This window comes from Propithecus coquereli, unplaced genomic scaffold, assembly GCF_000956105.1.
Source record: "Propithecus coquereli isolate 6110/MARCELLA unplaced genomic scaffold, Pcoq_1.0 Scaffold119, whole genome shotgun sequence".
Lineage (NCBI taxonomy): Eukaryota > Metazoa > Chordata > Mammalia > Primates > Indriidae > Propithecus > Propithecus coquereli.
The window spans coordinates 5,848,383-5,861,460 of record NW_012135969.1 but is presented as its reverse complement, the minus strand read 5'-3'; the positions used below and the strand labels follow the sequence as shown (position 1 = coordinate 5,861,460).

Sequence of the window (13,078 nt, the reverse complement as noted above, 5' to 3'; positions counted from 1 at the left end):
AGTTAACTTCTCCTAGTAGAAGTTCTATTCAGTTCCTAATTAGATAGGGAAAAGGAGAGTAAGGGAGAGAGTGAAAAAAAAAAAAAACAAATCTGAGGTGAAGAGGAGGGATGGAGGAAAGCCTGATCAGCTCAATTTTCTCTCAGGTAGAAGGACATCTCATTCATTCACCTAATCATTTATTCAACAAATATTGATTCACTACTGTATGCCAGGGACTGAATTAGGTACTGGGGATAGAGTGGTGAACAACACAAGGTAGGGTGTGCACCCTCATGGGAGTTTAGAGTCCAGAAGGGAAGGCAGACATTAAGTAATGACATTAAAATGGGTGAATGTCATGACGGGAGACTGAATTTCCATATGAACAGGTTTGGAGAAAGCAATGTAATTGAAATTAGAAAAACCAGAACACTTTTCTCGAATAACTAGCAGGGTTTTTGCCTAATTCCGTTGCTGTGGGGTAGCTGGGTGAGGGGTACTCATGGAGATTAAGGGGTCGGCACTAAAGCCTCCCACTGGCGTGGCCAATGAAAAAGAGGATTTAGGAAGCCATGAGAATACCTACCAGAGAGACGAGACCTAGTCTACGGAGTCTGGAAAGGCCTCGAAGGGGAAGTAATCTCAACCCTGAAGAGTAGGAATTTTACAGAGATTTAAAACGGCGGAGATTTGATAAAGCTGATGAGGAACCTGTTAAGATTCAAAAATTTCGGGGATGTGAATTACAGAACTGTTCAGAAGTGGTTCATTTTTCGAATGAAGCATCTAGGGCTCGCTTGTAAGATCACGTGTTCTAATTTTCGAGGTTGCAACGTTCTTAACTACACTGCCTCCACCACCGCAGTTTAAAAACTAAAACTTCCTATGACCCACGCAAGTTGTGCGTGCGTGGCGTGGACTCGCGCAGCACTTCGGGCTTTGTAGTCTTGGAAGGACTCGGAGTCCCATGGTGCCGTGCGGCGGGTCGTCGCGCCTGCGCAGTGCGGGCGGCGGGCTGCGCAGAGTGCGAGGCTCTTTTGTTCGACAGAGGGGAGGGCCGCTGGCCGGGGCCTGCGGTACGCCGCTTCATTGAGGGGCTCCTCGGCGGCCACCAGCTTGTTGCTTTTCCTGGGCGCCACTCCCCCGGCTGGCCCGACGCGACGCGCCAGTAGCGCAGCACCGATTCCTCTCGGGTTTTTGGGCGCTGCTCTGAGGTGAAGAGCCCGCTAAAGGAGAGAGAGCGGGGGAGGGGGGCGCGGCGGCGGCGGAAGCCCAGGGTGAGGGGCCGCTCTCTCGCGGCGGCCGTTAGGAGCGCGGAGTGTGCCCGGGTCCAGCACCCTGTCCCTCCACTTTCCCCGGGGAGCACCCCGCCTGGCGCTGAGGGTCTAGCGCCAGCAGCGTGAAGGATGGAGAGGGCGGGGCGGCGAATCCTGAGATCGAAGTGATTAGGGGTGGGCCGAGCACTTGCGGGGGGGGTCTCGCTCTTCGGGGCCTGTGTAGACCAAAACAATGCTGCTTGGTTGGATGGGCGGCTGTGGAATAGGGCTGGAGAGGAAACACTTTAGGAAATTGGGAAGGGGACAGCCTTAATGCTTGGGTACGCGTGAGGAAGGGCTGACGACTTCGAGACCAGAGGTTTAGAAATGTAATCTGAGGATATCGGGTCTGGCCTTGGCTACCAAAGGATTATCGCTTGCAGAGATACGAAGAAGTAACTTAAGAGTAAATTGGAAGAGGGAGCTGGACATCTGAAAGTGTGCTGATGAGGGAAGGTATTAAGTGAATTGGGGAGAGGGAGAAGAGGGGGAGGGGCCGATACTCGGCCGGCTCTAGAGGGGGAGGAGCTGTTAGAATAAGTAGGGCGGAGATCCCGAGAGTATGAGAGTATTTCTGTAAGGTGTGGAAGAGAAAAGGGGAAAACGGGCCACCCCTGCTATTTGATGGGCCCTTACAGTGGGGAGGCTGTAAAAATAATGTGTGAAGAGAAGATCGAACACATTTTCATTTTTCCAGGTTTTCTATTACCACCTTCGCTCGTTGATTGCTCTGGGGAGTTTAAAAAAAAAAAAGAAATCCAAGTGCAGCTCTTGCTTTGATTCAAAATTAGTTCCATAAGTTCTTATCTGGGATTGTTACTGGTATCACAGAGGGTGGTGAAATCGTAAAAATGAATAGATGAGTTAATAGTTAAGGAATGGAGTGAGGTAGTGAGAGATTGTGAGATGATGTGGGAAACTGGGAGACAAGGAAAAGTAAGTATGTGAACTTATGAAATAATATATTTTTCTTGGGCTCATGTTTTTTAGCCAGCTTTTCCTTGTTGGAAGATTTGAATACAAAGGGAACAATATTTTACCCTTTTTTCAAAGTTTCGTTTGAGAGTTTTTCATGGATTGGTATTATATTTAGACATGTATCGGTTTAACTCAATTGAGGTGGAATTTACAAAGAGATCAGTTATACTAGAATAGATTCAGGAATACAGATGGGAAGTTAATAATACCTGTGTGCCTCCCTAAGTGCCTTGTAGACATTTACAAGGGAAAATGGTATAATCGAAAAGCCACCTGTATTGGGTCCGGTTGCACCTTAATGAAGTTTCAGGGCAGTAGAAGACCTTAAGTCATTTTTGGTTTTCCCTGTGGCAACATTTTTCTTCGGTAGCTGCTGTAACCCAAATTGCTTATCATTAAAAATGTAAATAGTGTGTATGTAGCTTAGTGCTTCTAGCTTCTTTATTAAAGGAGACCAAGTAAGGTACCCTAGCCTTCTGCATTTTTTAATACAGTATACCTATAATTTTCTAACTATACATCTAAAGAAAGAAAGCCACCATTATACTTTCTCAGGACCATTTTAGGGTGTAGGAAAATGTTACTTTTTTTGTTCATACCATTTAAAAAGAGAATTGGTTCATTTTTTGTAATCTTGTAGTTTATCCACCATAATCTCCCTTTTTCATAGACTATCTGTGGTGATTTAAAAGATTTTGCATTAGATGGTAGATTTTCACTTCATATGTTCTCTGAGGAGTTTTTGGAGTGGAAGGCTAATGGCTAGTCTGTGGGCTCCCATACTGCTCATTCATCCAGTGTCTGGCTCATAGTAGGCTGTTCAGATTGTTGATGAATGAATGGCTAGGGCTTTGAGATCCATTGTGATAACTCCATGTGTTAGCATAATTAATGTGTATTTATGTATAGTAGTTTGCCTGTCTTTTTTTTTTTTTTTTGCCTGTCTTAAACCTGTGACATTCGTCAGAGTAAAACTGTTCGCCCTCGGCATGCTTTTCTTAGCCTCAGTTTTTAATGTACTAGCCGTGGTATTAAATATGGAAAAGGTGTAGACCTTTAGATCTACACCTGGCCATTTTAGATCCCTTAGCCTCCAGGTTCTGAGTTTCAGCAGCAAGCAAAATAGCTTGAATATTTCTGTTTTAAAAGAATCTTGAAAAATCTTTAGTATCCTTTGTATAGAGTTGAACAATAAGGATTTCCCAACAGTGACGTCTGTTGAAAACTTAAGTAGCTTTTCCAAAGTTTATGGAGAAGTTATTCAAATATGGACAAAATTCAGATGCTGTCAGTATTTGAATTGAGTAAAATCTTTCCTGCCTTAAGCTTGTATAATTTCATGACCAGAAGGGGGCGACCTAATTTGTCATCGAAATTGTGCCTTTTAAAATAATAGCTGACACCTTAAAGGCCTAACAGAGCTGTGGTATTTTGAGAAGTCAGTGTCAGCAGTTGGGTTTTGTTTTGTTATCTGAATGCTTTGGTCTCTACTTTTAATTCCAATTCCAATTTTTTTGTTGTTGTTTTTTCCAGACAGGGTCTTGCTCTGTCACCTCGGCTGGAGTGCAGTGGCATGATCATAGCTCACTTCAACCTCAAGCTCCTGGGCTCAAGTGATCCTCCTGCCTCGGCTTCCCAAAGTGCTAGTATTATAGGAAACGTGCCACCATACTTGGCCTTTTTTTAATTTAATTTTTAACTGACAGGTGATAATTACATGTATTTATGGGGTTCACTGTGGTGTTTTGATGTGTTTCCAGTGTAGTCATAATTCTGGTCTAGCTTTATAATCATTTTAGTTCATCTTAAATTAACCTTTGAAAGATCTGCTTGAGGTTTCACTGTGTCCTACTAACATTTGCCAGCCCTTGTGGCCTCTCAGTACAAAGCTCTGTGTATAGTTTCATCCATGTCAGCATACTCAAAGGAGGTTAGCCAAGTTTCAGAACACATCTCAGATAAAATTGAAAGTGTATTCACACCACCAATATTCTAGCCTTAAATTCTCTGGGATTCAAGGGCTGGTGTTCCTTTAAAAATGAAACTCCAGCTCACTGTGTGTGTGGCAGAAGTTCTTGTTTTCTGCTCAGTCAAGTTTTCCATCTGGAAAGCATTTGCTTCACAAACAGCCACAGCTAACAAACAGACTAAAAGCGGTTTCGAAACATGCATATTCTACACATGCCTTCACCTGCCTTGTGAAGACTGGTATGTAGTTGCTTATTCCTTCAACAAAAGATACTTCTTCCTTCTTTTCTCTTGAGGGCTTATTGATCAGATTCATCTTGCCGATCATTCCCTAGAAAGTTGACAGCTTTGAACTTCTGTTCCCTGATTGTCTGAGTCTGAGACATCCATCCTTATTGCCTAGATAGGGTTCAACAGCTTGCACAGCGCCCCGACCTACCTGTAATTCAGCGTGCAAGTAAAACTAGAAACAAAATGCCTTGGGAACCCCAAGGAAAAGAGCAATAATAGGCTAGGTTGGGTAGGCTTCATGGGGGAAGTAGCATTTAAACTGGGTCTCGAAGAATGGGTAGGATTTTGGCTGTTGGTCCTGAACAGAAACACATCTTAATAGACGAACAAAGCCATGCATGGAGGAAACATGCAGGATATGTTCAGGTTATGACAAGGTTATAGTCTTCTAACAGGAGTGTGGGTTTTGTGAGGGAAGTAGGAGTATAGTTCGTCTGGAGTGATTGGAACCAAAGGGTGTTAGGTGTTACACTGAGGAGTTTGGCCTTCGTTTTAAATGGGAAGAGACCTTGTAGAAAATGTTTTAACCTACCACTTTCCTCTTCAGCCTACTGCAGCCTAAACTGGTTTGTACATGTCACATTGCTTTTGTTCACAACAGTTCTTTCCTTAGGCCAAATTGCGCTCCTCCAGTCTACCTTTTCAAATGCTGGTGGGGCCTGGCTTCAATCCACCTTTTCAAAACCTTTCCTAATCACTCTAGCCAGTACTTCCTCCAACCTCCTATAGTGCTTTTGTGGCTACTTATTACTCCTTATTATTCTTTTGGTAATTATTACATACGCTTGTCATTTTGAACTCTCACTTGCATTGTTTACCTTTTGTGTGTGTGTGTGTCTGTGTCTTACTGTTGGGGGATCTTGGGAATTTTTCTTTGCTCTAGTAAGCCTTGATTTCCTCATTTCTGAAATGGGCTTAATAGAGTGTTGTGAGGATTGAATTAAGTGCCTTTATGTGCGTTATTTAAGTGTTATCTGTTACTAGTTAACATCAAGGGCTTCTGAAAAGCCTCTGCTTGTGTGTCTACATATCCCACCAGCATGACCAAATGGCTCCATTTGCCAGGTTCTGAGGGAGTTCCTGCAATGTGGTGGCATTTCCCAGTGCTTTAACCGGGATGAACTGGTCACCCCATATTCCACAAGGCTCTTAATAAATGCTTATTGATTTGATTTGTTATTTTAAAAGCTAGTAGAACTGCAGTTATAAGCTTCTGTAGCCATTACCAGCCTGAGCAATATAGTGAGACTCTGTCTTTACAAAGTATATCTTAAAAAATTAGCCGGGCATGGTGGTATGTCCCTATAGTCACACCTACTTGGGAGGCTGAGGACTCACTTGAGCCTAGGAGTTTGAGGTTGCAGTGAGCTATGATGACATCACTGCACTCTAGCTCTAGCAGCAGAGTTAGACCCTTTCTCAAAACAAACAAAAACAAACTTTTATAGCTATTTATTGACTAGATCTTAAACCTAAGCTAGAAGCAAAAGGGAGGGAAGGAAAACAGAATGGAAAAAAGAGCCAGATGGAAGAAGGAATGAAATAGGAAGTGATATGCACAATAATTGTCATCTGGCCCCTGCCTGCTACAACTACCTCAGTCTAGTCTTGCTCTTTCCACCTAGCCACATTTCTTTTCCTGAGATAAAGCAAGCTTGTTCTCACCTTAGGACCATTGAACCAACTATTCCCTAAACTTGGAGTGCTTTTCTGATTTTGTCTGAGTTGTTTAACTTGTCATTCAGGTCTCCGTTTAAATGTTGATGTAAACATTTTCTTTACATTTATCACTAATATTTTCTTGTTTATTGTCTGTGCCATGCTTTGTACATGCATGCGTGCACACACACCCACCAATGCTCACTCACCTGTGTACACTAGAATATAAGGTCTAAGAGACCAGGCATTTTGTTGTCTTGTTCACCCCATTTTTTTCCAGCACTTCACGGGAGAGGTGCCCAGTAGATAATGGTTAAATGAATACTATAGGAACATGTTCATACAAAGAGTTAACCTAGTCTGGGGCTTCAGGGAAGGCCTTCTAAGGAAGTGACATTTAAACTAAGGAAATTGGTTAAGTGAAGAGTAAGGCAAAGGGAAGGTAATTGTGATTGATAGGTTAGGTGCATGGGGTCTTTAAATGCCCACAGATACTGATATGAAGAGATCTTCATTTTGAAATCACTGGCTGGTGTTGAGATGATTGGATTGGGAGTTATCCAGGCAAGAGATGATGGTGGCTTGCAATAGGGTGGTAGCAGTGGGGGTAGAAAAAAGTATGAATTGAAAGATAGTTAAGATATAAAATCAACAAGATTTAGTGAGAGGATATAGAGGATGAGGAATCAAGGGTGACTTCAATATTTTTGTCTTGAATGCAGCAAAAGCTATTTGAGTTCTTAGACCATTGTTGATTTAGCTGGGTGATTGGCTAAAAAGTATTTATGTAAAAGCTGAGACTGAAATCACAGCCTCTGAATTTTCTTATAGAACTTTACTATATGGATCATCAAAACTGATTTTTGTACTTATGTAGGTCTTCCGAAATATTACATTTTTTTTCACAAGCAAATTATTAGGATTACGGGCCTGGCCTACTTCCCTTTCTTACCTCTGTTATCTTTTTTGGAAGATAAATTCTTTTTGCCATTTACTACATAAACTTTGTGATTTTATTTACCTCCCTGTGCCAGATAAAAGGAAGAGCAAAAGAAATTACTATATTTTATATAGGCTCATCTTAGGCCCTCCAAAAAAGTAAAAAAAGAAAAAGAAATTACTGCACTTTGGGTATGTGAAATTTGACTTCTTGATTTCTGGTAGCTTTTGTGGCTCAGTCTTTCAGAAATAAGATCTTGATTTCTCTGTTTTTAGATTATTGGTTTGTTCATAATAGCCATACTTGCATGTGAGTCCTTCTTGAGTATATTCTATAGCCTCTCTGCTGTTTGAAAAAACCTAGTCATGAATATCAGCCATATACATAGGACAAAAATGTTGTTTTCTCATTGAGTTCTCAATGCACTGGGTTTCAGAGAGCTATTCTTAGGCTTAGGCAGTATATAATGAAGAAATGGGACATAATATGCAAATATATAAACATAATATCAGAGGTCATAAAAGCTATCCTCACAGTAATTCCATGAGGGTCTTTACATCTGTTTTACAGATGCAGAAGCTAAGGTATGAAGTAAATATATATGTGACTGCTTATAGGCATAAAGTTGTTTTGAGAGGTCAGAGGAGGGAAAGATACTGGGGGCTGGCCGGGTGCGGTGGCTCACGCCTGTAATCCTAGCACTCTGGGAGGCCAAGGCAGGAGGATTGCTTGAGCTCAGGAGTTTGAGACCAGCCTCAGCAAGAGGGAGACCCTGTCTCTACTAAAAATAGAAAGAAATTACCCAGACAACTAGAAATAGAAAAAATTAGCCCTCTATCCCAGGTGACAGAATGAGACTCTGTCTAAAAAAAAAAAATAGATACTGGGGGCTGAGGCTTGGAGTTGGTTTTGTTTTCCTTTATTATCTTGGTATTTGGTCTTTCACTGGGTAGCAGACCACACAGGAACCCTAATCACTCTTCTGGTGCTCCTGTCTTCTCCTGGTGAAAGGGACACTGAGGACCCTTCACAGTGTTCTCTCAAGTTCATTGCTATGCAAAAAAGGTCTAGATTGGATGATGTTGAATGTGATACAGAGAAGGTTTTGTTTTCAAGCACATCAGTTGTTACTTTTCTTATTGCCCCATCCTTAAGGTAAATTTGATGGAGAAAATAAAATGTTCACCTGCCTTTTAGCTAACTGTAAGAACCAATTTATGTCTGCAGTAATGTGTGTAATTTCACTCAAGGAATATATTTATAGCGGTGGCTATTATCCAAGAGTGTGCATCGAAATCACCTATGGAGCTTCTAAAGATGCAGATGTCATGGTCAAAGCAGCATTCTTTGTAATAATAAAAATAATTAGAAACAATCCAGATTTTCACCACTAGGTAAATGATTAAAGGATGATTATCCACAATGGGCAAGGTATTCCATACAATGGAATACTGTGGCAGCTGTTAGGAATGGATGGAGATCTGTACAGAACAATATCAAAGGTACACTGCATTGCATGAAAAGGTAGGTAGGTTGTAGAACAGTAATGTCTATTTTCACATGTATGTATCTGTTTATAGAAGAACAAAACATGCTTTGATAGATTTTGGGCCAGGGGACTTTGATTTCCTGCATTATGTATTTTTATAACTGGATGTGAATATATGTATTATATTACAATTATGAAAAATGAGAATATTACTTTAAAAAATACATACCAGGCCGGGCGCGGTGGCTCACGCCTGTAATCCTAGCACTCTGGGAGGCCGAGGCGGGCGGATTGTTTGAGCTCAGGAGTTCGAGACCAGCCTGAGCAAGAGCGAGATCCCGTCTCTACTAAAAATTTGGAAGAAATTAATCGGACAACTAAAAATGCATAGAAAAAATTAGCCGGGCATGGTGGCACATGCCTGTAGTCCCAGCTACTCGGGAGGCTGAGGCAGAAGGATTGCTTGAGCCCAGGAGTTTGAGGTTGCTGTGAGCTAGGCTGACGCCACGGCACTCTCGCCCGGGTAACACAGTGAGACTCTGTCTCAAAAAGAAAACAAAAAAAAACAAAACAAAACAAACAAAAAAATACATACCACTTTCTGATTCATTAGATCCGGAGTAGGGTCTGGGTATCTTTATTTCTTAACTCCATAGGTGATTCTGATTCTCACACAGGTGAAAGTTCTCGACAAGTTTGCTTTCCTGTGAATTCTTCCTCAGTAAAGACAACTATCAGAATTTTGTAATAAATGTTTCACCTTAGTATTTAGCTAGAAGCCCTACTGGTTCAGCTTCTGAGGTCTGTAGTTATTACCTTGGCCTCACATCTAGAATTTGATTTTTCAAGCTGGCAAAAAATCTGTTACCATGTAAGTTCCTGGGGTAGCCCTTTATGATTCATGTTTGTGGTGGCAACCAAGAGCTATGCCCACACTGGCTTTTCAAATCCTCCTCATACCCTTGCACAGTACAAACTATTTAAATAAAGCAAGATGCCTAATCTTGCGTTTCATACTTTACAGCCTACCTTCAAGTAACATTATTCCTCCTTTCCATTTTCTAGATCCTAAGTGCAGGGGTGGAGCGAGGGTGGGTAAGGAGAATCACAACAGTACTATTTTTTCTCTTTAAAGATCTGTGAGTTCTTTACTCTCGCTTTGGATTTATGCTGTTCCTAGATTCACTGGGACATAAATTTTGTTTTCTTAAAATTTTCACTTTCTTAATAGTCCTCTCTGTAACCTACTTGCTGGATGTTTAACTAAAAATTCTGTATTTGTCAATTTAAAAGACTCAAAAGACTACTGGGGCATTAAAAACCAAAGCTCTGGCCATGCGAAGTAGCTCACCCCTGTAATCCTAGCACTCTAAGAGGCCGAGGTGGGAGGATTGCTTGAGCTCAGGAGTTCGAGGCCCACCTGAGCAAGAGTGAGACCCCCGTCTCTACTAAAAAATAAAAAAGAAATTAGCTGGGTAACTAAAAATAGGAAAAATTATGTTGCCATATTTTTACCTATTTACTGAGTCTGCAACATTTTAAGATTGCTACAAAATACTTTACATTTGTATTGCGCTTTACTAAGTGCTACTACGTTACTAAGTGCTACTAAGTTTACTAAGGGCTATTATGTTATCTCATTTGATCCTTAAAACCAGTCGTGATGCGTGCCTGTAGTCCCAGCTACTCGGGAGGCTGAGGCAGGAGGATCGCTTTAGCCCAGGAGTTTTGAGGTTGCTGTGAGCTAGGGTGACGCATCACTCTAGCCCAGGCAACAGAGCGAGACTCTGTTTCAAAAAAAAAAAACCCAAAGCTTTGTTGCTGCCTGCTTATTTAATTAATAATGTATACCTTCATATTCCAGAAACCAATTAAAAGTCATTGGTTTTTTTTTTTTTTGAGGCAGAGTCTCACTGTGTTGCCTGGGCTAGAGTGCCATGGCGTCAGCCTAGCTCACAGCAACCTCAAAACTCCTGGGCTCGAGATCCTCCTGCCTCAGCCTCCCGAGTAGCTGGGACTACAGGCACACGCCACCATGCCCGGCTAATTTTTTCTATATATTTTTAGTTGTCCGATTAATTTCTTTCTATTTTAGTCTCGCTCTTGCTCAGGCTGGTTTCGAACTCCTGAGCTCAAACAATCCGCCCACCTCAGCCTTCCAGAGTGCTAGGATTACAGGCGTGAGCCACCACGCCCGGCGTCATTGGTTTTTTAACATAACTTCCAAGGTCTTTTCTGAAAAAAATCATTATCAATCTTTTTCACTAGGGAGGGGCCATCTCAAGAGACCTTTGTGTCCTTTCCTTGTACAGGCTGGAGGGAGGTTTCCCTGCAGGTTTGTGGCTAGGTCCTAGTTCTGTGTGTGCAGCAGGGTAGTTACCTAAGCGTTGCTAGATGTCCTTACTGAAGTGCTATGCTCTTTGTTAATTGTGTGACTTTAGGTAATTTGTTTCACCTAAATCTGTTCTATTTGTGAGATGGAGATATTATCTGAATGGGTTATCTCACAGCATGGTTTTAAGGATCAAATGAGATAACATAATAGCACTTAGTAAACTTAGTAGCACTTAGTAACGTAGTAACACTTAGTAAAGCGCAATACAAATGTAAAGTATTTTGTAGCAATCTTAAAATGTTGCAGACTCAGTAAATAGGTAAAAATATGGCAACATAATTAACTCGGGAGTTTTGTTGTCTGTAACATTGTGATAAACCTTAAGAACATCTAAATTGCCTACTATCAAAGGTGGTAGTAGTAAAACAGCTTGGAGTATTTTGTCAAGATTAGGGATTGTTCAGGATTAAGATTTCTGAGTTAATCTAGGACTGTTGGCCCTAGTGTACATTTTGTGATGTTTTATCATGTTTTGACCCTTTGCTCAATAATTATGGCACTTTTGATGCCTAAAATGATTCAGTCGCCAAGGTGCTTAGGGGGACTGCCAAGTAGTGTTGGCTAAAGGCATTTTTTTCCATTGTGCTACTACATTGATTTGGATTACCTCAAAATTTCCCTGCCAAATAATTCCAATAGCTCCCCTTCCAGGTGTACCTGCTGGTGTTTGGAGAGTGCCATATTCAGGGAGAGGGAGTTTCTCCTGAAATAATCCAGTTGGAAACTGTGAGAATTACTGGCCCATAAATAATGTTTAAGGGGTCCCAGGGCTCGTCTGAAGGTGCTAGATTCTATAGGAAGAGTGGGTTGCACATTTAATCTACTTCTCTACTGATTTTGACAAACAACTTTTTCCAGACCCTAGAGAACTAGCTGTACACTAGAAAAAAACCTCACACTGGGAGGCCTGGCAGAGAATTTCAAGTGTAAAGAATCCAGTCTGGAGGTAGATAGAGGCTCTGGGATGAGCCAGTGAAAGCCCAAGGAGAAGCAGGAACTTGTTGTCTACATTCTTCACTTCATTTGAGTTGCTAGTAAGACAATAGTTAAAAAGTGAGTAAAGTTGAAAGTCAAGAATGCTTTACTTTAGATTTCCCCATTTTGGGGGCTTTCTTTACCTAACATAATTATACCATTCTTATTCTATGACTTATTCTTTGAGGCTATACTAATGATAAAGGGAGGAGAGGCTTGCAGTAGCTAGAGATCAGGCAGAGGCTATCCTGACCCTTTTGGCAGGATTAGGTGGGTAATATATAGTTATTAATGTAAATAACACAGATCCTTAAATAGCTCTGAATTCTAAAACCACAATGATAGAATACCTATCTTTTACTTTCTTTAGTTACCTGGAAGATAGGTTATTAGGGGACAATTATTGATTTTTGGATAATCCATAACCTATTGCTTTCCTTCCATCTATTGAAAAAGGGAGGCTGATATGAAAGTAGTGAGTTATCTCACTTGATTGTTCACAGTTACAGATTGAACTCCTTGTTCTATTACTTTCTACCCTTCTCACTACTGCACTTGACTAGTCTTTTAAAATAAAATTAAAAAAAAAATGAAATGAAAAAGGGAGCACCTCCCAATTTCCAAGTCCAAATTAATGTAGGGAGTTGCAGTAGCCCTTGTTACCTAAAGGTGATTGTCAATTTACTTTTCCCCGCACTATAACTAAAGACTGACGATGAATCTTATTCTCCAACTGACAGTGAAGGAAAGCAAACAAGGAGTAGCACTCTTCTTGGTAGAGAACACTATTGCGTTTATTTAAAAGAACAATTAGATTTTTCTTTCCTCATAAAATAATACTTGTAATAGGGTAATCAGAATTCTGAAAACCTGAAAGCATCTCCCTCCAGGAGGAAGCACAGTCCCTAAATCAGAGGCGCAATAAATCTAGGCAAGAATTCACCAAAGGCCGGGTGTGGTGGCTCGCGCCTGTAATCCTAGCACTCTGTGAGGCCGAGGCGGGCAGATTGTTTGAGCTCAGGAGTTCAAAACCAGCCTGAGCAAGAGCGAGACCCCGTCTCTACTAAAAATAGAAAGAAATTAAT

The 13,078-nt window shown here is 41.3% G+C and overlaps 1 protein-coding gene across 1 annotated transcript in view; it reads left to right on the top strand.

The window, feature by feature from the left end:
* The first annotated feature begins 948 nt into the window (after positions 1-948).
* CBX1 (chromobox homolog 1) overlaps positions 949-13,078 on the top strand; it is a 20,745-nt gene continuing 8,615 nt past the window's right edge. Inside the window, exon 1 of the mRNA XM_012662269.1 lies at positions 949-1,196. The gene's annotated coding sequence lies outside the window, so the exon portion shown is untranslated. The remainder of the gene's footprint in view (positions 1,197-13,078) is intronic.